A 25887-nucleotide genomic window follows, 5' to 3' on the forward strand; every position below is an offset into this window, starting at 1 on the left:
TGGGCTAATGTCCTGCCCCTGGCCAGGCACTTTGGAGGTTTGAGCTACTCCCTGTGGATCACCCCACTCAAGGAGCGTTCGTTCTAGGAAGCAAGCCGGCTAGACAGGGAAACATCAGACGCTGCTGCTCCCAATGCTACACTCAGTTTTTTAGAAATTAGTCGACTTTATTGCCAGAAGAGATCATTAGAGCATCTAATCTGACCCCCTGCATATCACAGGCCTCCTGTATGACACAATAGCGGGTGGAGGGGGCTGAGGAGGTGGGCAGTGGCGGGGGGACAGGTGAGCCAGTGGCTGACCCCAGCTCACCTCCGCTCCACCTACTCCCCTGAATGTCCCACCCCGCTTCCGTGAATCAGCTGTTCGCGCAGGAAGCCTTGGAGGGAAGAGAAGCGGTGTGGCAGCTTCGCGCTCAGGCCCAGTAAGGTGGAGACAGAGACAAAGTGAGCTGGGTCAGGGGGGCCGCCCGCACCACAGCAGGTAACCCGGGGGGTGCACAGGGGAACCGCTCCCCACCCCAGCTCACCTACCTCCCCTCTGCCACCCTGGGCCTTAGTGTGAAGGCGCCATTTGCTTCTCAGTCCTCCCAGGCGTCCCGCACGAACCATCAGGGGCAGGGGTTCCAGAGGTGGTCAGGGGACAGGGAGAAGGGGTGGTTGAATGGGGCAAGGGTCCCAGGGGGGCCATCAGGAATGAGGAGGGGTTGGATGGGGTGACAGGGGGCAGTCAGAGGACAGGGAAGGGCAGTGGATGGGGTGGGGTCCAGAGCGAGGGGCATAAAAGGAACGCAGGGGGTTGGATAGGCGCAGGAGTCCCGGGGGGACACAACCCCCTGGGGTGAGGAGGGAACTGGTTGTTAAGATTTTGGTAGCTCATCCCTGGCCAGGGGGGTGGGAGGCTGAGGAGGAGAGCAGGCGGGCAGTGGCAGGGGATGAGTATGCGAGCCGGGGAGGGGAGAGCTGAGGTGAGCTGGGGGACTGAGGAGGTGAGCGGGCAGGAATTGGTGGGTTGGCAGGTGAGCTGGCGGTGGGGAAGGGGTTGAGAAGGTGAGCGGGGGGGGAGGCTGAGAAGGCGAGTAGTGAGTCAGTGGCTGACCTGTTCTACTGATCTGGTCTGGCTCCCATCCCCTCTCCGAGGGTTGCAGCTGTCTGGGGGTGTTGCCTTCCACATTCACACCTCATTCATTCAATAGCATAATTGACTACAAAGTGGGGAAGATCTTATTCTACTTCTAGCAAAAGAGAATTTTCTTTTACCTTCATTATACTACCTTAGGGGCCTGCTATAACTTATTACCAACATTCAATACTGCTGTTTTGGCGGGGTGGTGCTGGGGAAGGAGGGTTTGTTTCACAGGGTGGACAGTCCTTGAGGGGGTGTTTGTGGGGCTGGGTGGCACTGGGGGGTTTCAGTGGAGCCAGGGGTTTTGGCCCTCAGCTGTTTTCTTTGGAGTACTATTGCCCTTGCCGCTTTACGAGTTGTGCAGTCCTGGACTAAACCACAGACTCTGGACTCAGCATTCAAGTATCCTGCAGTCTGAACTTCGAATCCGATACATTCCTCATTGGCTACCATTGTTTTCCCAGCATGGAAGTGCTTTTTGTCCAACATGGCAGCCAGATTGGGATCCATAGGCATGGAATGGCTCTGAAGGAATCAGCTGTGTCTCTCTGCGCTTCATGAAACTTTGGATTGAAATGGTAAAGGACAGTTGTTCCCAATTTAATCATGGTGTCCTTTAGGAGTGTGACCAAGGCCACTTAACTAGGAGCGGGGTCTAAAAAGAGTTTACCTGGGCCACAGATCACCATAGCTTCCATCTCGGGGGTGAAAATCAACCACCAGTACCTGCAATTTCTACCCGAGTTCTTGTCAAATCTGTGACCTTACTTGGAGTAATTTTATACTTCTCTGGCGTAGAATTCTTCACCAACTGCACAACAGATCAGTAGTGATAGTGAGGTACAACTCCCCCAACTATGCCCTTTTATTTCTTTAATCTGGAGGCACAGATTTAAATTAGGGACTAAATTCAGGTGCAGCTTAGAATCCCTGTAAGACACCAAATGTCAGGTCTCTATTAAAAATAGGCATCTTTCTGCAGCTATATCACATTCAACACACATTCCATTTTCTGCACATTTGCAGCACCTCCAGGGGTGAGCTGAAGACAAATGTCATTTCCATTTTTCCCATCCCTACCTCAATATGGATTGTATTTCCCAAATAATAGGCAATAAGCAGCTGATTAGGAAGGAGATATCTTCAGGAGCGACTCTTGCAGGGCCTGGGCCACAACGACTTTGGTAGTGAAATCCATGGGCATTTTGCTTCGTTCCAGGTCATTTACTAGGGAATCCTCTTCTCAGCCCTTTAGAAAAAATAGTGACCTAACCAATTGAACAAATGGGGGATTGGAATGGTGATCGGGAATAAGGGAATCCTCTGACTTACACTAACTTCTTCTGTTGTTACAAAGGGTGAAATGACATTTTCCCCTATCCCTGCCCTGTTCCTGCTCTTTGTTATAGTTCAATATATTTTAAGTGAGGAAAATGATAATAAAAATATCTGCTCTCCAGCACAACCTGAAGCAACATCAGAGCAACAGGGAATGAAACAATTGGTTTCCAAAGGGGGAACTCGATGACTAACACTTGGTTTGAAATGGGGGAACAGTATAACCGTGATGCTCAGGGTTTGTTTAGACTAGGAAAAGTGATGGAGTTTAGGTCAGGACAAGGGGAAAGCTAATGCCAACCACTGCACCTGGGCTGCATCTGCACTACAACTATAATTGTCTTTTTACACCAAGATCACTAACTTGAGCAGCCAATGCCATGTACAGCCCTAGTGGATGGAAGGCACAGGTAGTTTTTGCCTCAGTGTAGCTTGTTGGGATCAAACCTCTCTCTCACCTGGAGCTGATGAACATTCCTGGCTGGAGGGACACACACTCCTATGACTCAAAAGGAAAGGAGTTGATAGAAAAGATCACAGGACTGACCCCAATGAAGGGTGAGCTGCAAAATGCAGAAGCAGGTAACTCATGTGTGGGAGCTGAGAGACCACAGTGAAGATGGAGCAAAGACCACAATGCAGGAATGAGCAAATGCGATAAAAACAACAAAAAAACTCCCCCTCAACCTTTGGCCAGCCCTAATCAAGGCATTTATTACAGTTCTCTCCCATGTGGATTTTCTGATGTTTAATAAGGTTTGTGCTCTGACTGAAGCTTTTCCTACATTCAGATCATGTGTAGGGTCTCTCTCCACAGTGGATTCTCTGAGGTGCGATCAGGGTAGAGTTCTGAGTGAAGCTTTTCCTGCACGCAGAGCACGTGTAGGGCGTCTCTCCTGTGTGGATTCTCTGATATCTGATAAGGTGTGAGCTCTGATTGAAGCTTTTTCCACACTCAAAGCATGTGTAGGGCTTCTCCCCTGTGTGGATTCTCTGATGTGAAATGAGGGTTGAACTATGAGTGAAGCATTTCCCACACTCAGAGCATCCATAAGGTTTCTCTCCTGTGTGGATTCTACGATGTGTGATAAGGTGTGAGCTCCAATTGAAGTGTTTCCCACACTCATGGCATGTGTAATGTGTGTCTTCCAAGTTGATTCTCTCACTTGTAATAAGGTCTGTGTGGCTACTGAAGTTTTCCTCTGGCCTCTGCTGAGTCTCACAGGCTTTTGCTTTTGCTTTTTCTGGGAGTGCACAACTCCAGGAAACATTCCCTTTCGATCTTCCTGATAATGTCCCATGTGGTTCTATTGGCTCAGCATCTTCCTGCTGGGGTTTCTCCTCCTTGTTATCACTCACCATCCCGTCACCTGATGGGAGACAGAGAGAATGAGACATAGGTCACTCTCTGTGCCTGAGAGAAAGGAAATCTCAGAGATAGGAATGGAAAAAGGGATGAACCAACCAAAATATATGTTGGAGATTTTCCCCAAACCTCTCCCCAGAGGAGAATGGAAGGGATCAGTTTTGGTCTGCATCTCACCAGAACTCTCAGGGGAAAGCGAGATTGGGGGGGGACCTGCTGCCAGTTGTCAGTCAGGATAGGTGGGATGCTGTAAGTGACATCTATCTAATGATGCCACATCTGCAGGGAACAATCCTGAACTTGGAGAGCTCACAAGGTCTTTGTAGGGCATCCCAAATGTTTTCTGGACAGTTTTTGAGTTGGTTTAACCAATTCCCCACCTGTGCAGGCAGCTCTCAGGGGCACTTCTTTCTCAGAGCCCTGGAGACCTGGGACCCACGGCTCTTCCCCTCATTCCAGCTGCGAGATCACATCAGGTTTGGAAACTGGAAACTCTACTCAAGGCAAAGAAATCAAGGGAGGTCAGTGGAATTTGTGGGATACTTTTCACAAATAATAGTCCATGGTTTTAAGCCAATCTCCTTTTTAAGCAGTAACATCCCAGGGCCAGCTTCCTTGGCTCCATGTGGCAGGAGAGTTATTATTCTAAATCATATTCATTACCTCAGTGCCTAGGGACCAACTAACAGGGGGTCCCCATTGTGCTAGGCACTGTACAAACACAGAATAGTAGATGGCCCATGCTCTGAAGAATTTACAATCTAAATAGAAAAGACAAACACAGAATGGGGGAAGGGGTAGAATCCTCTGTTAGAATAGAGATATTCAGGCCTGCCTGTAAAGCCTATACATTAAGAACTTACAAGTGTTTGTTATCACTTAACTAGTTACAGGAGTATGAAAAAGAATGAAAATCTCAGTCTGCCTGTGTATGGGTCTTCTCTCACTAGGTTAGTCTGAGGCCTTTTTCTTAGGCTAAGGACTTTGGCTAAGCAGCAGGGGCAGCCATTAGCTGGGAAGCGAAGGGTCACATCCTCTCATCCCAAACCAGTCACACTGAAATAAGGTGCTATTAGGCTGTTAGGAAGACGATCCTGTCTGTATGATGCCCATCACCACCAGATAAAGAAACAGATCTTAAGATGGATAAAAGAAACTTAGTTTGACAGCATCCTGTCTGGCAAGAAATCACTTATCAATGGCTCTGACTGCGAAACTCTCATTTCTGTATTGTTCTATCTTTATGGCCCTCACTTTTCTGTTGTTTATCTGTCTGGTTCTCTAATTGTTTCTCTCTTCTGTACAATCAGTCGTGCTAGGTGTAGCTGAGAATATGACTATATAAACTGGGGTCAAACAGGAGGCGGAAGGGAAATTGGAATCATGTTTATTAAGTGGGGGGAACAGGAACAGGGACACAGGCAAGGCTGGGAAGGAGGACGGGGGTAAATGCTCTGCAGCATCAGAGCTGGGAAGGGAACACTGGGGAACAGACTGTATGGGTGTATAGAGATAAGCCTGAGTGGTGTGAAGGGCTTCGGAATATGTAATCTTATAGGTGTAACAATTGTACGGGCTACACAACCACCCAGTGACATCATCAACAAAGTGCCCATTTGTGTCTGGGTAGCGGCCCTGCTATGGGAGGGAGTGTGACGTTATTGGTATAAACTGGGACCATATAGAACATGGTTTGCAACCAAGGTCCTGTAGTGGCACCAAATCTTAGGTAAAGAGGGTCATATAAGGTGTCTAAGACCAGGTTATGGGTGGCTGGTTATGATTATGCTGTCTGTGTGCATGTGTCATTTTTAGTTGAAGTTATGTATATTGGCTCTATACTGTCTGTATTTCAGGTTGGTGCTGTGCTTCTGGGAAACATCCCAGACAAGTTGGTGTTAGCTCTGCCCAGCTGGCTTGATGGCCCATTAAGGACCATCAGCTACACAATTGACCCATGGAGAGAAGGCAGACACGCCTTGTGACTCAGCAAAGTATGCAGGGACTGGCCCATGTGACTCCAGACTCCATTTTGCTGTAATTTTCCACAGTAAGGACAAAGAGGTTCTTACACCTGGAAAGCCTATCTAAGGCTGATGCCTCATCTCCATCTGGTCTACAATCCTGCTTCTTACCTCTGGAGGGACTTTGCTACAAACTGAAGCTCTGCACAAAGGACTGATGACCCATCCCAGCGGGGGATGTTCCAGAGACTTGATTTGAACCTGCAGTTTATGCCATCACTGCTACAAGCCTGAACTAAGAACTTTGCCATTACTGAATGTAATTGATTCCATTTAACCAATTCTAGCTCTCATCTCTACCTTTTTTCCTTTATGAATAAACCTTTAGATTTTAGATTCTAAAGGATTGGCAACAGTGTGATTTGTGGGTAAGATCTGATGTGTATATTGACCTGGGTCTGGGGCTTGGTCCTTTGGGATCGAGAGAACCGTTTTCTTTTATTGGGGTGTTGGTTTTCATAACCATTCATCCCCAGGACGAGTGGCACTGGTGGTGATACTGGGAGACTGGAGTGTCTAAGGGAATTGCTTGTGTGACTTGTGGTTAGCCAGTGGGGTGAAACCAAAGTCCTCTTTGTCTGGTTGGTTTGGTTTGCCTTAGAGGTGGAAAAACCCCAGCCTAGGGCTGTGACTGCCCTGTTTGAGCAATTGGTCCTGATTTGGCACTCTCCGCTGGGTCCCGCCAGAACCACATCGTCACAGGGAGGAATGCAGCAAGGACTCAGGATCAGTGGCCAGGGTCACTGAGCATAGACATGGGGAGGTTATATGGGGAGAGGGGTTATGAGTGGGAGAGGGAGGTCAAATGTTAAAATAATGATATTTGGGGGGGGAAATGTAAAAAGAAGTGAAACTGAACAGAAATAAAACTGGAGTGTAGGCTCTAAAGCAACAAGGCTTCAGTAGGGATTGAGGGTTAAAGGTCTGGGATCCCCCACAGCTCTAGATTCCCAAACCTCTCCTCCCTCCCAATGACCCACCCAGCCCACTTCCCGGGTGCCCTTCCTCCACACTCCCCTCCCCTTCTTCCCATTACTCTCAGCCGGCACCACTTCCCGGCACCTTGGGAGCTTCTTGTATTTTCTCCTCATCTCTCACTACCTCCTACCTCCCTGCTGCTTCTTAGCTCTAACCCTGCACACACCCTCCCCATGTCCTGGCACCCCAGAATTATCTACTCCCCACTCTTCTCCGCCCCTCCCACGACTCTCTTATCCCTTCACCCATGGGATCCTGAATGGCAACATTACACGCTCTCCTAAAAGAGCTCATCTCACTGTCACACAAACCATGCATGAGTCATATACATATTTACTCAATTTAGAATTCTACAGGAGGCATATTTTCCTCTTAAAATGAGGAAAAGGCATGAAAGCTACAGTGATTAATATAGCCAATAAGGATATATTAAATCCAATTTTAAAATGACTGACGGCACCAAAAAGGCACATGTCCAAAAATGATACTAGCGTGTGGGAGATAAGGCAAAAAAAGGGGAGCAAGAAAACCTGCAAAACTTGTATGATGAATAAAGGTATACAGTTATTACTACTCAGGTTCTTTAGAGACCCCACAGCTTCTAATAACCCAGGCGACAGGACTCCTTACCCAGCAAGACCACCGTCTCATAGTTCTCCTGCATGACATCCCTGTAGAGGGCTCTCTGAGTGGGGTCCAGCAGAACCCACTCTTCCCTGGTGAAATACACAGCCACCTCCTCGAAGGTCACCGGCCCCTGAAAGAGCAAGAGTCCAACACTCAGTACCTGCTGCCCCACTCACAACCCCACTATTCATGGAACAGCAGCACCAGGTAAATGGGAGCTCCAGGAGGCACATGTTAACAGAGTCCCACCCCACCTTGCTTAGAGCAGCCAGGAGGCATTAGAGGGTGGAAAGAGAGAACCTTTGTGTCTCCCAGCTGACAGACAGAGGCAGAGTCATCACATTTATCACATAGCTACTAGCCAGGGCTTGATATAGGAGATGGGGCTGTCTCTGACCCTGCTGGTGGCTCCTGGTAGGAATCTCCAAAGAAAATATATGGAAGAAAGGGGAAGTCAACAGTAAAGAATATAAGTTAGAAAGTCAGAATTGTAGAAAATTGGTAAGGGAAGCTATCAGGAATCAATGACCACTTAATGAAAATAAGAAGGAAGTTTTAAAAAAGTATATTAAGTACAAAATTAATCCCTAACAATGGTAGTGGTAAATTACTAGATGGAAATGGCAGAATTATCAAAATAATACAGAAGAGGTAAAAGTGTTCAATAAATATTTCACTCCTGGAGTTGGAGAAAACAGATGATGTAATCGTATAAGACGTTGACAACGACAGTCTTTCCATCCCAACAATAACTCACGAGGATGTTAAGAGCAGCTCTTACAGTTAGACATGTTTAAATAAGCAGGTCCAGATAACGTGTATTAAGAGTTTTGAAAGAACGGTGGAGGACTGTTAATGTTGATTTTAATTAGGACTTGGACCAATGGGGAAATTCCAGAAGAATGGAATAAAGCTAATGCTGTGCCAATATTTAAAAAGTGTAAAAGAGATGACCCAGCTAATTACAAGAGTGTTAGTCCGATACTGGGCAAGATAATAGAGCAGCGAATATGGATTTAATTAATAAAGAGGTAAAGGAGGGTAATATAATTAGTACCAATTAACAAAGGTTCAGAGACAACAGATCCAATCAAACTAACTGGATATCCTTATTGGGTGAGATCAAAAGTTTGGTTGCAGCTAATAGTATTGATGAGCTGAGAGGTGAAAACATTACCTAGACTTCTGTAAGGCATATGACTTGGTTCAGCACAATATTTTGACTAGAAAACTAGAAAGATACAAAATAAACACAGCATACATTAAACAGATTAAAAACTATGATTGTAAATGGGGAACCATGCTTGAGTAGATTTCTTTCTAGGGGGTTCCCACAAGGATTGGTTCTTGGCCCTGTGCTATTTAACATTCTTATCAATGACCTGGAAGAGAATATAAAATCATCATTGATAAAGTTTGCAGTTGCCACAAAGATTGGGGTTCGTGGTAACTAATGAAGTGTCAGAAGATTCAGGCTCCAGCACTGGGAGTCCGGGAAGTTTTCCCAGCCCTGGCTGGAGGGTTATTTCCTGTTCCACAAAGAGTGGAAGTTCCATTCCCAACTCCTGTGCCTTGAAATTAGGCCCTGACACTACACCACACATTCAGCATAGTGGTATGATTATAAAATGATTAGAACATAATTATGTTGCATTTTGTGCAAGATGCGTCATGTTCAGTGTCATTGGAAAAGTTATGATTTGTTGAATATGACTGTCCTATTTGTGTGCATGTATCATGTTCGTAACTGAAGTAATGGATATTGACTCTGTATCTGTATTTCAAATGTGTTTACTCTGGGTAACACTCACAACAAGCCTTTCAGGTACAACAAAGAAGCCAGACAGTGTTCATGGCTCATCAAGAAAGACAATGGACCATGGAAGAGCTTAGCCCTCTTGTGAATTTTTCAGCTGGCCTATGAGCCATGGCTACTATGACTCAGCAGGGCATGCTAGGGCATGTGAGCAGACCACATGACAATGAACTCCATTTTGGTACCTGTATTTTTCCACAAACTGGACTGGGAAACAAGTTTGGAACAAATGGTTCCCGCAATATGGAAAAGCTACATAAGGTGGAGTGTGACATCATTTCTTGGCCTCATTCCCACACAAGAGAACTCCTGGAAACACCTGAGGAAGAAAGACTGAACTGGGGGAACTGCTGGTCCCAGGGTAAAGGGATTTTTAGCTTGTGTATGGAAACTTGGTGGACTGCTTGTATCATCAGTCAGGGTGAGAAACTGCTAATTCAAATTCTATCCAGATAGTATGTTAAGCTTAGTTTGAGTTTTTGGTTATATGTTAAGTAATCTGCTTTGATCTGTTTGCTACCACTTATGGCTGGGAAATTGGCTTTTGTCTTCTATCTGTCTTTGAGTGGCTTAGGTAAAGCACTCAGGTAGCTTAGTTGGCGTGGTGCCACCTGCTGTCCTGTTGGGTAATAACAGGGCCTGGAGAGGCTGGCAGTGTGAGAAGGGCCAACCCAGTTTGAGGGTTAGAGGGACAGTGTTTCCCAGAAGCCCCCCAGACTGCACCCCCAGGGTGACAGCCCATCACACCCTAGAGTACACAAGTCTCAGCAGGTTTGTCACATCCTTTCCCCTCCCATTCCACACCCTAGACAGTTCCTGCCTCCCACTACCTCTAGCAGCTCCCACCCTCCTATACATTTACTTCTCCTCCCTCCAAGCAGAACCCACCACCAGCTCCTGATAATCCCTTACCTGAGCCAGCTCCATTGCAGCCGTTTCCTTCCTGCTGGGAGGAGGGGATGATTTAGGGGGAAAGGTGGACATTATTCTGTAGCCTGCCAGGGCAAGAAGGGCAATGTGAGAGAATTCAGACAGGGTTTCTGTCCTTTCCACATGTCAATTCCCCCCAGCATTTTTCCCTGGTAATGGACATTCTAGGTTCTGCCACACTGTGTAGCACAAAATGATCTTATTCCAGTACAGGCCTAGCCCCCTCCCACCAGGGTGTAACCCTCCTAGACATAGTGAAACCCTCCCAGTAGCAGAGTCTCTCTGTTACACTTATACCGTTTGTAGATGATACCAAACTGGGAGGGGCTGCAAGTGCTTTGGAGGCTAGAATTACAATTCAAAATGATCTGGACAAACTGGAGAATATAGGATGAAATTCAATGAGGACAAATCCAAAGTACTCCACTTAGGAAGGAACAATCAGTTGCACACACACAAGAAAGGAAATGACTGCCTAGGAAGGAGCACAGCAGAAACGGATCTGGGAGTCACAGTGGATCACAAGCTAAATATGAGTCAACAGTGTTACACTGTTGCAAAAAACCCAAGTATAATCCTGAGATGTATTAGCAGGAGTATTGTAAGCAAGACATGAGAAGTAATTCTTCCGCTCTACTCTGCACTGATTAGGCCTCAACTAGAGTAATGTGTCCAGTTCTGGGTGCCACATTTCAGGAAAGATGTGGAAAAATTGGAGAAAGTCCAGAGAAGAGCAATAAAAATGATTAAAGGTCTAGAAAACATCACCTATGAGGGAAGACTGAAAAAATTGTGTTTGTTTAGTCAGGAGAAGATATGATCAGCTTTCAAGTACATAAAAGTTCATTTCAAGGAGGAAGGAGAAACATTGTTCTTAACCTCTGAGGACAGGACAAGAAGCAATGGGCTTAAATTGCAGCAAGAAAGGTTTAGGTTGGACATTAGGAAAAACTCCCTGTCAGGGTGGTTAAGCACTGGAATAAATTGCCTAGGGAGGTTGTGGAATCTCCATCATTGGGGATTTTTAAGAGCAGGCTGGACAAATACCTCTCAGGGATGGTCTAGATCAGGGGTGGCCAACATGTGGCTCTTTAGAATTTAATACGCGGCTCCTTGTACAGGCACCAACTCCGGGGCTGGTGCTACAGGCACCAACTTTCCAATGTGCTGGGTGTGCTCACTACTCAGCTACAGGCCCTGCCCCCACTCCACCCCTTCCCACCCCCTTCCCTGAGCCTGCAGTGCCCACGCTCCATCCCCCCATCCCCCCCACCGAGTGTCTTGCATAGCATGAGCAGCTGATCGGGAGTGCGAGGAGGGGGGGGTGCTGATTAGTGTGGCTTCCCATGGGTGGGAGGCACTGGGAGCAGGGGGTGGAGCTGATGATTCTTTAGCAATGTATATTGGTAAATTCTGGCTCTTTCTCAGGCTCAGGTTGGCCACTCCTGGTCTAGATAATACTTCATCCTGCCTTGAGTGCAGGGGACTGGACTAGCTACCTCTCAAGGTCCCTTCCAGTTCTGTGATTCTATGAACCAAAGGCCAGAGATGAGCAGAATCAAAGAAGTCACTCTGGGGTTTCTCCCTGTCATTGTCCCCAAGGCAGCTCTCTCAGATTAACTAAGTTATTTGATGCTCCAGCCTTTACACAGTCTCTCCTGGGAGTGCCCCTTTCATGGGCTGGGCCTAGTTTTAGCTTTTGGGAAGCGTGACCCTGGGGGCTCTGAGACTGGGCCTTCTTGCCTCAGCACACCTTGTTTCTTTCTGTGGCTCCCCAGTGAGTCCAAATGAGTAGATACTCCTCATACAGACTGTGAACATAAGAATGTGTTTTGTGTTTAGACTTTATCGAATGCTTGTAAGTTGCTGCCTGAGTTAACATCTGACTAGTTGCATTGTGAGCCTCTGTGGCTCTGTAAATCACCAGACAGGAGAGAGACTTTACCTATGTGAAGTGCTGATTGGCAACAGAATGCCTGGCAGGAAAGGTCCATCAACACCAGAGAGACTATTATGGGATGTTAACAAAGACACAAGACTGTTGTTGTGCTCTTCACTTCCCATTAGCTGAGTTTGCTGCTCAGAGCACATGGTAGGAAGGGGATGAAAACCCCATAGAGAAGGAACTGATTGTCTGTATGCTGCCTGGACTCTGGGAAGTTGCGAGGCATAAGCAAGAGATCCCCAGCTGCTTAGCCTGGGTTAGTCCTAAAGAATATGTAGAGCTTGCTTATTACAGAAGCTTCTATTACCTTTGAAATTTAAGACTGCAACTCATCTGCATCTATAGGATTACCTGCTTTAACTTTGTTAACAACTCTCGTTTCCTTTTAAATAAGTCTTAATACAGGTTATGACAGGACTGGCTACAAGTGTCTTTGTTGGAAGATCTAAGATTTAATTGACCTAAGGAAGTGACGGGTCCTTTGGGACTGGCAGTAACTTGAACATTGCTGTGATTCGTGCTGTAAGGCAGTGGTTCTCAACCAGGGCCCCCCTGGGGGGCCGTGAGCAGCTTTCAGGGGGCTGCCAAGCAAAGCTGGCATTAGACTCACTGAGTCCCAGGGCAGAAAGCTGAAGTCCCAGCGCATGGGGCTGAAGTCCAGGGCCCTGAGCCCCATCACCAGGGCTGAAGCCAAAGCCTAAGAAATGTAGCTTTATGGGGCCCCTGTGGCATGGGGCCGCAGGCAGTTGCCCTGCTTGCTACCCCTAACGCCAGCCCTGGATTTTAAATGCAGAAAACCAGTTATTGTGGCCCACATGGGCAGTGGAGTTTTTATAGCGTGTGTGGGGGTGGGGGGTGGGGAGGCTCAGAAAGAAAAAGGTTGGGAACCCCTGGAGTAAGGGACCACCTGTCACAAAGGTGAGCTCACCTGCGTGGTGAGATATATGGGATCACCCAAGAGGACTGTCTGTGATTCCATGTTAATGCTGTTACAATGCCTGAAGCGTTTACACTGGATACTTGGTTGGTGAAATCTCCATACAGACCTCACACCCAATTTGGGGTTTGTGCCCTACTTCTCACCAGTCTGCCTGAGGCTGGTGCTAGTGCTCTCGAGTCACTGAAGACAGTGTTACAGAGAGAGGAGCTGTGACTTCCCCAAGGTCACTAAACAGGTCCATGACAGAGCCAGGAACAGATCCTGTTAACTCCCGAGCCCCGTCACTCGCAGCTTGGAGATGTCCCCAGTGCACACTGTAGGAAGAGCTGTGCAGAGATTGCAAATGAGCTGCTCTGCCAAGACAGCCTGCACATCCATGGACAAACCACCTCGCTGGGGGTGTGTCCCCTGGGTCAGGAGAAGTCAGTGTCCAGTCCTGTGGGGCTGTGCTCCTGGCTCATACCTCCAGTACTCACTGCTGCCCCTCCGTTACCATCTGCACTGTTCAGTGAGCCTCAGGCCTCAGGGAGGTCACAGCCCCTCTCCCCACCCCAAACCTTCAAACTGGGACATGGTGCACCAGTGCCAGAGTGCACTAGTGTAAATTCTGTCTACACTAAGGGTTTGCACCAGTGCCTAAAACAGCAGTGTGGCAGAGACCTTCAGAAACAGCAGTATGGTGGCACTAGAACCTATTTCTAGCTCGCTCACAGACAGCCTGGGTGACCTTGGACACGTCAATGTTTCTCCTCCCAACTTTAGTCTCTTTATCCAACTGCCCACTCACTGGGGTCTCCTCTCTCCAGAGCTGCTCGCCACTAAAATCTGTGTGGGTGTCCCCAGAGCTAAGGCAGTTCAGCTCTGGAACAGTCTTACAAGGGGGCTGGGGAGTCTCTTTCCCTGGAAGTTTTAAAGAACAAATAGGACAAAGCTCTATCATAGATAATCTACATATACTTGGTCCTGCCTCAGCAGAGAAAGCTGGACTTGATGACATCTTGAGGTCCTATCTAGTCCTACATTTCTAGGATGCTATGCAATATATACATATAAAAACACAACATACAGAATAAAACTCACCACAACATAATGTCAGGCAAATTCAGGGGGAAAAAAAACACAACCTACACTCCACAGCATAAAATGACAATACAAAGGAAAAGAAAGCAACACGATGCGAACTATGACATCCTAGGACAAAAGTACACAATGGAAAACAAGCTGAGGCAAAACAATTCACCATAAAACTGCTACACAACATGGTGCGATCACAGTTCCAAATGGCACCATGCAAAACAGCTCAGCGTAGAACATGACGCAGCAAAAAAGAGAATTATTTCAATGTAGGCCTGGAAGGGATCTTGAGAAGTCATCTACTCCAGCCCGCTGTGCTGAGGCAGGACCAAGTATCCCTAGACATTCGCAGACTGGCGTATCTCTAACCTGGTCTTAAAAACCTCCAATGAAGGAAATTCCACAGCCTCCTTGGAAGCCAATGCAAGGCAAACACAGACCAAAACAACGCTGTACACACACACGCTGGGCTTGCGGTTAAGGGGGGAGGCAAGAATTGAAACAATCTGGGTTCAGTTCCCAGTTTTGCCGCAAATTCTCCACGCAAACTTGTTACACACCGGTGGCTGGCCCGTACCACTGACTTGGGCCCACACGGCTCAGGCTGTGGGGCTGTTTAATTGTCATGTAGAAGTTCCGGCTTGGGCTGCAGCCCAAGGTCTGGCACACTCCCACCTCGCCGGGTCCTAAGGTGAAAAGAGACAAATTCATATTACAATTAAGGCACAAATATTCAACAGCGAGGATGATTCACCACAGGAACAAGCTACCAAGGAAAGTGGTGGATTCTCCGTCTCGTGACGTCATTTCATGATGACTGGATGCCTTTCTGGAATGTGTTTACCCCAAAAGTAGCTAGTGTGTCATACAGGAGGCCTGTGATATGCAGGGGTCAGATAAGATGCTCTAATGATCTCTTCTGGCAATAAAGTGGACTAATTTATTTCGAACTGAGTGTAGCATTGGGAGCAGCAGCGTCTGACGTTTTCCTGTCTAGCCGGCTTGCTTCCTAGAACGAATGCTCCTTGAGTGGGGTGATCCACAGGGAGTAGCTCAAACCTCCAAAGTGCCTGGCCAGGGGCAGGACATTAGCCCAGCAAGGGAGGGGTGTGGCAGTGACATCACAAAGGCCTTTTGCAGGGGCTCAGGCTATTGGCCAAAGGTGGTGGGGAGGTGGTGACCTCACAGAGAGATGCTGACATCAGCCAGGCAGGACAGGGGCGAGGGGCCAGGGAAACCTCACAGACCCTGTGGCTTTGCTTCAGCAAGTCTCCTTCTCCAGGTCTCTCTTTGAGGACTGGGGGAATATTGGGGTTCCCGTACCTGAGCGCCAGGAGGAACCTCTTTCGAGTTTTCTCCTTCCCTTTTAGTGATTTTACTTGATAACAGCCGACCCTGTTTAGAGGGTAAGAGCCTCCTCGAGGTTTGAAACTGTTCAGTCTGATCCATCTGGTAACAGTTGAATTCATGGAAAACATGATCTTAAGGAGGCAGAATTTTATTCCAAACCTGGGATTTTGTCCCTTAGAATCACTGAGGACATTAGGGTTTGTCCTTTTTGTTTCACCTTTTCCTCCATCCATCCCTCCTTTCTCTTCCTCTCTTGCTTTTTTTCTCCTTTCTCCTGTTCCCCTCCTAACACCAGGAGAGGGTGTGTGTGTGTGTGTGTGTGTGTGTTTTGTGGGGGAGTGCTCGGCAGCTCTCACTGTGGGAGGTCCACCCCAAACTGTGGAGCTGCAGTAGTGCTGGGGCAGTGATCCCCGCCAGTGACCTGGGCCATCCTTTGAGCTCTCTGGTGAGACCCCTCAGCCTCCCATCCTCAGTCTATATCCTGATTGTCTGAGCAGGGGGTTAATGACAGGGAGGAGACTCAAGGCCTTTTTGTTCTCTTTTAAGTCCAAGTAAATAAGTCATAACCACTTATATGTTTGATGGATTTTGCTGCTTCTCTGCATTAATTGTCTCTGAGCAGTTCATGATTCTCTGTAACATTGCAGTTCTCCTAAAACACTAGCTGAATACTTACTGTGCATACTTGTTGGTCTGGAGCTCATCTGAGAGCACTTTATTGAGGTCATTCAATGTATGAAATTCAAGATCTGATGGTTAATATGAAAATCAGTGTTAGGGGAAATGGTGCCCTTGGAAAACTTGTACTTTGGCAAAGTTCTTGGTTCAGGCTTGTAGCAGTGATGGAATAAACTGCAGGTTCAAATCAAGTCTCTGCAGTACATCCACAGCTGGGATGGGCCATTCAGTCTTTGTACAGTGCAGGGGGTTAATGACAGGGAGGAGACTCAAGGCCTTTTTGTTCTCTTTTAAGACCAAGTAAATAAGTCATAACCACTTATATGTTTGATGGATTTTGCTGCTTCTCTGCAGTAATGAGGCAATTATGAAGCCTCATTCAAAGACCAGGGGTCACTATATTACTGCACAGTCAATCAATGCAGTCAATCAATGCAGTTGTAGATAAATCTCTGCATTATGCATTTTTGTATAACTTGTATATGACTTTGTATTGAACCTTGGTAATATGTTATAGCGGGCCCCTAAGGTAGTGTAATTACGGTAAAATAAAAGTGTCTTTTTGCTAGAAGTAGAATAAGATCTCCCCCCCCACTCGGTAATCAACTGCCCTGTTGAATGAATGAGGTGTGACTGAGGAAGGCGTGGAGGGCAGTACCTCCAGACAGCTGCAATCCTTGGAGAGGGGCTGGCAGCCCAACCAAGGACAATCAAGCTTGGCAAGTGGGCCAAGACAGAGCAGACATACTGATGGCCTCGGGGATAAGAAGCAAACACCTTCCTGTGGGAACAACCCCCAGCCCAGAGAAAAGCAGCTAGAAGGACCAACAGACACAGTCACAGATTTTGAATCTGGGAGATTTGCCCCTCTCCATCCACCGACTCGCTGCTTGCCTCCTCACCCCCCCACCCCAAGTATAAAGCCTCATTCAAAGACCCAAGGAGTCACTATATTACTGCACAGAGCCCTCCCCCCCGACGAACTCTGCCCCTCACCTGCCTCAGGCTCTGCAAGGGAGTTTGGGTCGGGCGAGGAGGTCTGGGGTGCAGGCCCTGGGTTGGGGCAGGGGTTTGGGGTGTGGGATGGTTGAGAGGTTGGGCTCTGGAATGGAGTTTGGGTGCTGGGTGCAGGCTCCAGGCTGGGGCACAGGGTGGGGGTGCAGGATGTGTGGAGGCAGGGGCGACTCTAGGCACCAGCAAAGCAAGCAGGTGCTTGGAGCAGCCCATTTGCAGGGGTGGCAGCCAGCAGGGATCCAGCCTGGGAGCTGAGAACCAACAGGGGGCCCTGGGAGCTGTAGTTCCTTGGTTAGCTCCCTGCCTATAGAGCCAGCTCTGGAGCAGGAAAAAAACTACATTTCTCAGCATTCCTTGGCCGCTATCAACAGGAAAGGGAGGGGGAGGGAGTACGGTAGCTGAAACCTCAAGCTGCAGCTTGCTGTCAATGGAGAGCTCACTGCTAGAGCGGGGTAGCACTGTGAATGGGGAACGAGTGTGCCCAAGTTGTAGAAGGCTTTGCCCTAGATATCCCCTTCAGAAGACATCCCCAGACTGGATTAGAGATAGTGGTGTGACCTCACCTTGCAGCCCCAAGGAAGGAATTGGGTGGACTAAATGGACAGTTTCCCTCTTTATCTGAATCCTAGCAAGGGAGGTACGTGGATCCCACTAGAATTTAAGAGTAAGGGAGGAGAGGCTCTACTGGACCTGGGCAGCTTTAGATACAGTACCAGGCACGTAGAGGATTTCCACTTCTGAGCCATCGAAGCAGAAATTGACTTTTCCTTTCCAGATTTAGCTAATATTCAGAAAGGGAATCTAGCACCTGCCTTCCAGATTTGAACACCCTCAAAATTCAGGAGTGCTGAAGCTCAATTTGGGCAGCTGTTACTTCATTTCTCCCAAATCAAATATACTGATTCACTGTAATTTGCTGTAGAAAAGTTGGATAAACTAGAGCAAGAAATGCTTCCCAGTGGTTTTTAGGACTGGAATTGCTATTTTCAACAGCCATTGCCTTTGTTTGTTTGTTTTATAGTTTTATTTGTTTAAAAGGAAGACAGTGATATTGCATTGGCAAATTGCCCATAGAAACAAAGAATGGAACATAAGAATAATAAAGGCACCTCAACGTTTCCTCATTTCTGCAGGACAGTCTTATAATATGCATCCAGATATCCTTTAATCACACAAGCTGGAAATTGTTCCATGTTACTGCAGTTCTGTAACCATATGGGAACCAATCCTGTCTGTGTTCTGTGCACATCCAAAATTCCTGCTGAATGACCCACTCTGGGAGCAAGTTACCAGTGACCCAGGGCTGGGGTGGAAGGAGGGTGCAAGTGGGCGGGGGGAGCCCAGAGCTGGGGCAGCACGGGGTGCCTGTGTGGGGAAGATCCCAAGGCTGGGGTGGCAGAGGGTGCTGGTGTGTGTGGGGGAGAGCCCAGGGCTGGGATGGCATGGGGTGCGGGTGTGTGGGGGAGAGCCCAGGGCTGGCAGCAGGGGGGTACAGGTTGGGGGGGGAGGCCCAGAACAGGGGCAGCAGGGGGTGTGGGTGGAGGGGGCAGAGCCCAGGGCTGGGGCAGCAGGGAGATTCAGGGAGGAGCCCAGGGCTGGGGTGGGGGCAGCCAATTTTTTTTTTGCTTGGGACAGCAAAAAACCTAGAGTTGGCCCTATCTCCACCCACCGTGAGGTAGGTAGGAGCGGATCATTATTATCCCTACTTGAAATAGGGAGAAGATAAGGCTGAGAAAGGATAATTAACTTGTCTTAGGTCACATAATCAGTAGCAGAGTTGGGAATAAGACCCAAGAGCTCTGATTTTCAAACTAAGCATCGGATCTTAAATTTCCTACATTGAATGATCTGAGTAAAGTGCTCTCAGATGAGCTCCAGACCAGCAACAGTGCACAGTAAGTATTCAGCTGGTATTTTAGGAGAACTGGAATGTTAGAGAGAATCATGAACTGCTCAGAGACAATTAGTGCAGAGAAGCAGCAAAATTCATCAAACATACAACTGCTTATGACTTATTTACTTGGTCTTAAAAAAGAACAACAAGACCTGAGTCTCCTCTCTGGCAATAACCCCCTGCTCAGCCAATCAGGGTAGAAACTGATAATGGGAGGCTGAGAGTTCTCACCAGAGAGCCCAAAGGATGGCCCAGGTCACTGGTGGGGATCACTGCCCCGCAACACACACACACACACACACACACACACACCCCTCTCCTGGTTTTGGGAGGGGAATAGAAGAAAGGATAAAAGAAGCAAGAGACGAAGAGAAAGGAGGGAGGGAGGGATGGATGAAAACGTGAAACAAAGGACAAACCCCAATGTCCCCAGTGAATCTAAGGGACAAAATCCCAGGTACACAATAAAATTCTGCCTCCTTAAGCTCGTTTTTTCCATGCCTAGAATTCAACTCTCACCAGATGACTGAGACTGAACAGGTTTCAAACCTCGAGGGGGCTTCTGGCTGTGATTTGTCAGTCCTCAAAGGCCAGCCAGGTGACTGTAAATAACTTACAATCATTAGGAAAAATTAGTATCAAGATTCCAACTCTAGCAGTCAGACAACATTGGTTCAATTTACAAGAGATTACTTTTTATATTCCTTGGTTCCCCCCAAATTAGGAAGGGCCTGTGACCACAGGTCCTGCAGGGTACAAAGGGCAGGTCTACATCCCTTTTCTCTTTGTGCATAGTCCTGCCTGCTGCCTTTTCAGTTTCAGTTCTGCTACCACAGTACTGATCAGCACATTCTTCAGTAGCATAGGGAAGGGCAGGCACCATCACACAAGGACTATTACACAGAGACCTGCCAAATGCACACAGCAAACAAATGAAAACAAGAGATGAAAATGTTATTTTTTCATTAATCCCTTTCAGTGACAGCAACCTCCGTGGCTAATTGTAACAATAGTAGATGCAGCATTTTCTGATTGAAATGATTTTCAAGTTGCGGGTGCCCCTTTATGAACAGTAATTGCCTACATCTGTGACACAAGTACTTTTCAATTCCATTAAACCTGGGGTTTTGCTCAATTACACACGATATCTTGGAATTTTTCTGGCATATTCATCATCATATACATCACCTACAAGACTCCTGCCATAACAAGAGGTTCTTTATAGGGGTTTGAAATTATTAAAGTGACCCAGCACTTTTCAATTGTAACAGCTCAGGACAAAGTAGATCTCCCTGATCCCACTTATGTAGCTATTTAAATGTAACCTAGTTATAAGGTGGCCTAACTTACTGATATTTTTGACACGTTTTCAAAAAGTGGCCTCTATTTAAATCCATGCAAATATCTGTATGCACACTTTCTGAGCACTGCAAGTCTGAATCTATCACCTGTGCATGCATCTGCTGTTACCTGAAACATGCACATGCTGCTATTTGCATGAAAACTTCTACACGCCTGAATAGAGGAGGATCCTTTGAAAATGTGGTCTTTTAATTATATTTCATACTCCACAAGAGTAGCCCAAAAACAACAACGGGATATAATAAGGCCCTGGCATCAAATGAATAAGGAACAATATAAAAATCAGCAGCACTTTATAAAGAGGACAGGAACAAAATATACAGTAACCATAAAACCAACAGATAAAACAAAACCCAGATTTCCCAGGTGCAATCTATCAGGACAATTTTTCCTTCATAACTCTAGCAATACTCATCTATTTCAGCATGTAATGATCCTGTTTAAAGTATCCAGGAAACAATAAACTCTGGCCCCGGTGCTTGTACATGTTCACTTTGTTGAGTGTGGCTCACATATCTGGACCTCCCAGCTGTTAATAGCTTCACCAACCACCCCTCTGTCTTTGCTTCTGTGTATGTCACTTCATTCTGGCTCTGCAAGGTGTCTGAAGTCCCAAATGCCACTTGTCCTTCTGTAAACCTATCCCTGCGGTATCCCTCCCCCAACTGCCTCCTTTGTGGTTCAATTCTACACCATTGAATCAATGGAATTTTTTCCATTGACTTCAATTAGAGCAAGATCGGGCCCTTCAGCAATTTCCACCCAGTTCTTTCTATTATGATTTGTACCAATCAGGGTTTGGGGCCTCATTGTTCTAGGCACTGTCTAACAAAACAATGGTCCCGTGCCCCAAATATTCTGCAGCATCATCCAAAAGATGCCAGAAATGCAGTCCAGTGAATTACCTTGATAACCTCTGGTGTAATCTTTCTTAATATCTGTGGTTTCTAATTCTATCAATTACTCGACAATTAAATTAAGGGGTTAAGTTACACAGTGGTTTCTGAGAGCAACTGTTTTGAAAATCCAGTTAAAAATGTATTTTAAAGGTAAATAAATGCCTAATCTTTGCCTGAAACACAAGCAATATGAATTTTTTTTAAAATGTATGCTACCATCTCCTAGCCTCATCCTCTCTCCAGTGAAATCCCTCTGCAAATGCCTGCACTTTTCATTTCCACCCATGCCCTTCCCTTTTGCCTTTACAGAGCTATTAAATTTGTTAGTCTCTAAGGTGCCACAAGTACTCCTCATTCTTTATGCTTAATGATGTACTTCTAATAAAGAATTTAATTCTAATTTTTGCCTAGAGTGACTCTGACTTTCAAATTATATTTAAACATAGGAACTTGTGGAATGGATTAGGAATAAAAATAAATTAACATGTACAGAAATATGAAATAGAAAAACAAATAGGACAATTTCACTGCTCTACATGGGGAAAAACCCACACAGAGCTTATTTCATCTTGTGAATTTTTCTTCAGACTAAGCTAAGGGGGGGAAAAGAAAGAGTTTCTCTAATTGTTTTAAACCATGGATGAAAAGAACCTAACATGATCACCCTTGATTAACATGCTTATTATATAATATATAAACAGGGAAACCAGGGAGACAACCCTGGGCCACGAAAATAAATAAGGAATCCTTTTATATTGATAGTTCCCAATGTATCCTCTGCCAAGAAATGGACTTTGTGCAGAGAAAAATCCATTTTCTAGTGCCAAAGATATTGATAATTAACATTTATGTCATGAAACTTGTAATACCAGTTTGCTAAAATAAAGCTAAGCTTTTCATTATTATTTTAGAGTTTAATTTAGTCATCCAAGGTTACTCAGCTTCATGTTTATAAATTATACAGGGCAGGGACTTAACTCCTCTTGATCGACCTGTTTTGGAATTATGACTGTACAAGTAAGGAGGTTCATAACCTTGTTTGAATATCTGATCCGGCCTTGAAAGAAGGTGATTTATGGGATCAACAAACCTCATCATTTCAAGAATCGGCATCTGAGAACAAAATTTTCCTCTATAACACAAAGAGCGGAGCAAATCAGTTAAGTCTCTACTAGAAGCTACAACTTTGTTTATGTAAGAGTCATACAAGGTTACAAGGTCTGAGAATAGTCTGCCAGTAAGAGTATGGATTTTAGAACAAATAAATAGCTACATACTGCATAAAATTGGAAGTTTTGAAACTACTTGTCTGATAATTCAGCACTAGCCATGCTACAGCATGTTCTAATTTACCATTTGGTATATGCTTTTTGAAAATACTGAAAGTACATGCCAGTGGTCAACTAAATCATAGAAAATTCAAGCCCTATTTTACATGATGGGTGAGACATTGAAAACTGCATGACTTAGAAATGCCAGTCCCATTAAAAGTTAATGAGACTTATGTTCCTAAATCACTTACTCTCTTTTGAAAATCTCACCCATTTTCATTTCCAGGGCTACTGCTGCCAATCACCAATATTTTTAAGATAGTACATTTTTTGTAATTATCTGGCATAATAAAAGCACCAAAATTGTTTCCTGGAGAAAACAAATCCAGAAACCCTAAAATACTGCAGCACTTCTGTTTCACTTTCTGTACCAATGATGAGAGGATTCTGTGAAGACAGACTTTTTTTTACAGAATCTGAAAAATTTCTATAGTAATCAAACATATATGCCTATATTAAGCACCATAGACTGCCAAATTCCAGAGAAACAGAAAACACTCCATACTTGTGCATGGAATCACTTTTATGTGTTATTTCAAATGCCCTTCCTGAAGTTCTTATGGTGATCTGCGGAGGGAGGGGGGAAGAATTCTGAAGATAAAAGTAAATTCCAGTGCCATTTCTATGATTGTGGAACCATGGGAAGCCAGGGGCACTGAATTTATCACAGTATTTACATTACTGTTACAAATCCAAATGTTTCACCTATTTTCTAGGAATACTTCACCTTGGTTAAAAAGAACCAAGCAAAATCACGGTGCAACGGTAATACAATTAGGGCATTACCGATGCACCCAAACTTGTAGATTGTGCAAGGAATATCAGGTTGCAACCTGTATAAGTGCAGGTAACTGTGCAAAAAGGGGCTAAAACTGTTTTTCTTTAATAATTGTATTCTCTGCCATGCATTGTCAGGGATTGAAGAAAGCACATGCCCAGCTTTCATTATCTGAAGATAACCTTCCAAATGTAAACCAGTGCAGACCTGTCTTCCTGAGTCTGCAAACTGGCAGTTCCAGAGCTTCTATTCCGCCTCACAATGCTGCCAAGCACTAGCAGCTTTGGTCAGTTTCACTGCTGTTATTCAGAACCCCAGGGGTGACGGTAAAACTGAGAAAAATGGTGCCTCTTTCAGGAAAAGTAAGTTCAAGCAGAATCAGGCACTGGAGCTATTCATAGAGAAGCTCAATGCCCGCTTCCCTCCTCCCATGGAGTAGGAGGAGGGAGGGGATTTCTCCCTTCGGGTCTTGAAAAAACAAGAGTGAAAAACAGGGTGCTGGGCTATGGGGGAGATCTGTGTGTGTCAGGGCACTGCGGGTCTGTGTGGGGCATTGTGCAGTTATGGTGTGGGGCTGTAGGGAAGGGCACTGGGAGGGAGGAAGGAAGGGAGGGGAAATCTGTGTGTATTGGGAAACTAGAGAGTGGGGTTTCTGTGTGGGGTGCTGGGCAGCTGTGGTGGGGCTGTGGGCCGGGGTGCTGGGCGAGGTGTGTGTGCACAGCACTGTGCATTTGTGGTGGAAGAGTTGTAGGGGGGTGCTGGGCAGGGGAGCTCTGTGGCACAGCATGGGCGCACCCCAATAGGAAAGGGCACGCTGGTAGCACACGGCCAGGCGGACCAGTGTGCCTCTGGCTCCCAACGGGGCTGCGCACCTGTGTCTGTCTGTCTCCCCCCCAGCTCCACCAACGTGGCCTGATAGTTCACGCTTGCGATCTGGTCACCCTCCCGCTCCCTCCATCCTTCACTCCCTTCCCTGCGTCCCCCCAGCCCTGTCCTCTGTCCCGTCCCCTGTCTCCATCCGTCCCTGCCCCTTCGTCCCCTCCGTCCCATCCCTGCATCCCCAGCCCTGTCCTCCGTCCCGCCCCGCCTCCTTTTATTTGTTTTACACCTGCTGCCTATTAATTTCATTTGGTGACCTCTAGTTCTTGTATTATGGGAATAAGTAAATAACTTTTCCTTATCCACTTTCTCAATGTCACTCATGACTTTATATACCTCTGTCATATCCCCCCTTAGTCTCCTCTTTTCCAAGCTGAAGAGTCCTAGCCTCTTTAATCTTTCCTCGTATGGGACCCTCTCCTAACCCCTAATCATATTAGTTGCCCTTTTTTAACCTTTCTAGTGCTAGAATATCTTTTTGAGGTGAGGAGACCACATCTGTACACAGTATTCGAGATGTGGGCATACCATGGATTTATATAAGGGTAATACTATATTCTCCGTCTTGTTCTCTATCCCCTTTTAAGGATTCCTAACATCCTGTTTGCTTTTTTGATCGCCTCTGCACACTGCGTGGACATCTTCAGAGAACTATCCACAATGACTCCAAGATCTTTTCCTGACGTTGTAGCTAAATTAGCCCCCATCATATTGTATGTATATTTGGGGTTATTTTTCCCAATGTGCATTACTTTACATTTATCCACATTAAATTTCATTTGCCATTTTGTTGCCCAATCACTTAGTTTTGTGAGAGCTTTTGAAGTTCTTCACAATCTGCTTAACTATCTTGAGTAGTTTAGTATCATCTGTAAACTTTGCCACCTCACAGTTTACCCTTTCTCCAGATCATTTATGAATAAATTGAATAGGATTGGTCCTAGGACTGACCCTTGGGGAACACCACTAGTTACCCTCTCCATTCTGAGAATTTACCATTAATTCCTACCCTTTGTTCCCTGTCTTTAACCAGTTCTCAATCCATGAAAGGACCTTCCCTTTATCCCATGACAACTTAATTTACGTAAGAGCCTTTGGTGAGGGACCTTGTCAAAGGCTTTCAGGAAATCCAAGTACACTATGTCCACCGGATCCCCTTGTCCACATGTTTGTTGACCCTTCAAAGAACTCTAATAGATTAGTAAGACACGATTTCCTTTACAGAAACCATGTTGACTACTGCTCAATAATTTATGTTTTTCTATGTGTCTGACAATTTTATTCTTAACTATTGTTTCAACTAATTTGCCCTGCATCGACGTTAGACTTACCGGTCTGTAATTGCCAGGATCACCTCTAGAGGCCTTTTTAAATATTGGCGTTACATTAGCTAACTTCCAATCATTGGGTACCGAAGCCGATTTAAAGGACAGGTTACAAACCTTAGTTAATAGTTCCGCACTTCACATTTGAGTTCTTTCAGAACTCTTGGGTGAATGCCATCTGGTCCCGCTTGACTTGTTAATGTTGAGTTTATCA

This window comes from Mauremys reevesii, unplaced genomic scaffold (assembly GCF_016161935.1).
Source record: "Mauremys reevesii isolate NIE-2019 unplaced genomic scaffold, ASM1616193v1 Contig26, whole genome shotgun sequence".
In the NCBI taxonomy this organism is placed as follows: domain Eukaryota; kingdom Metazoa; phylum Chordata; order Testudines; family Geoemydidae; genus Mauremys; species Mauremys reevesii.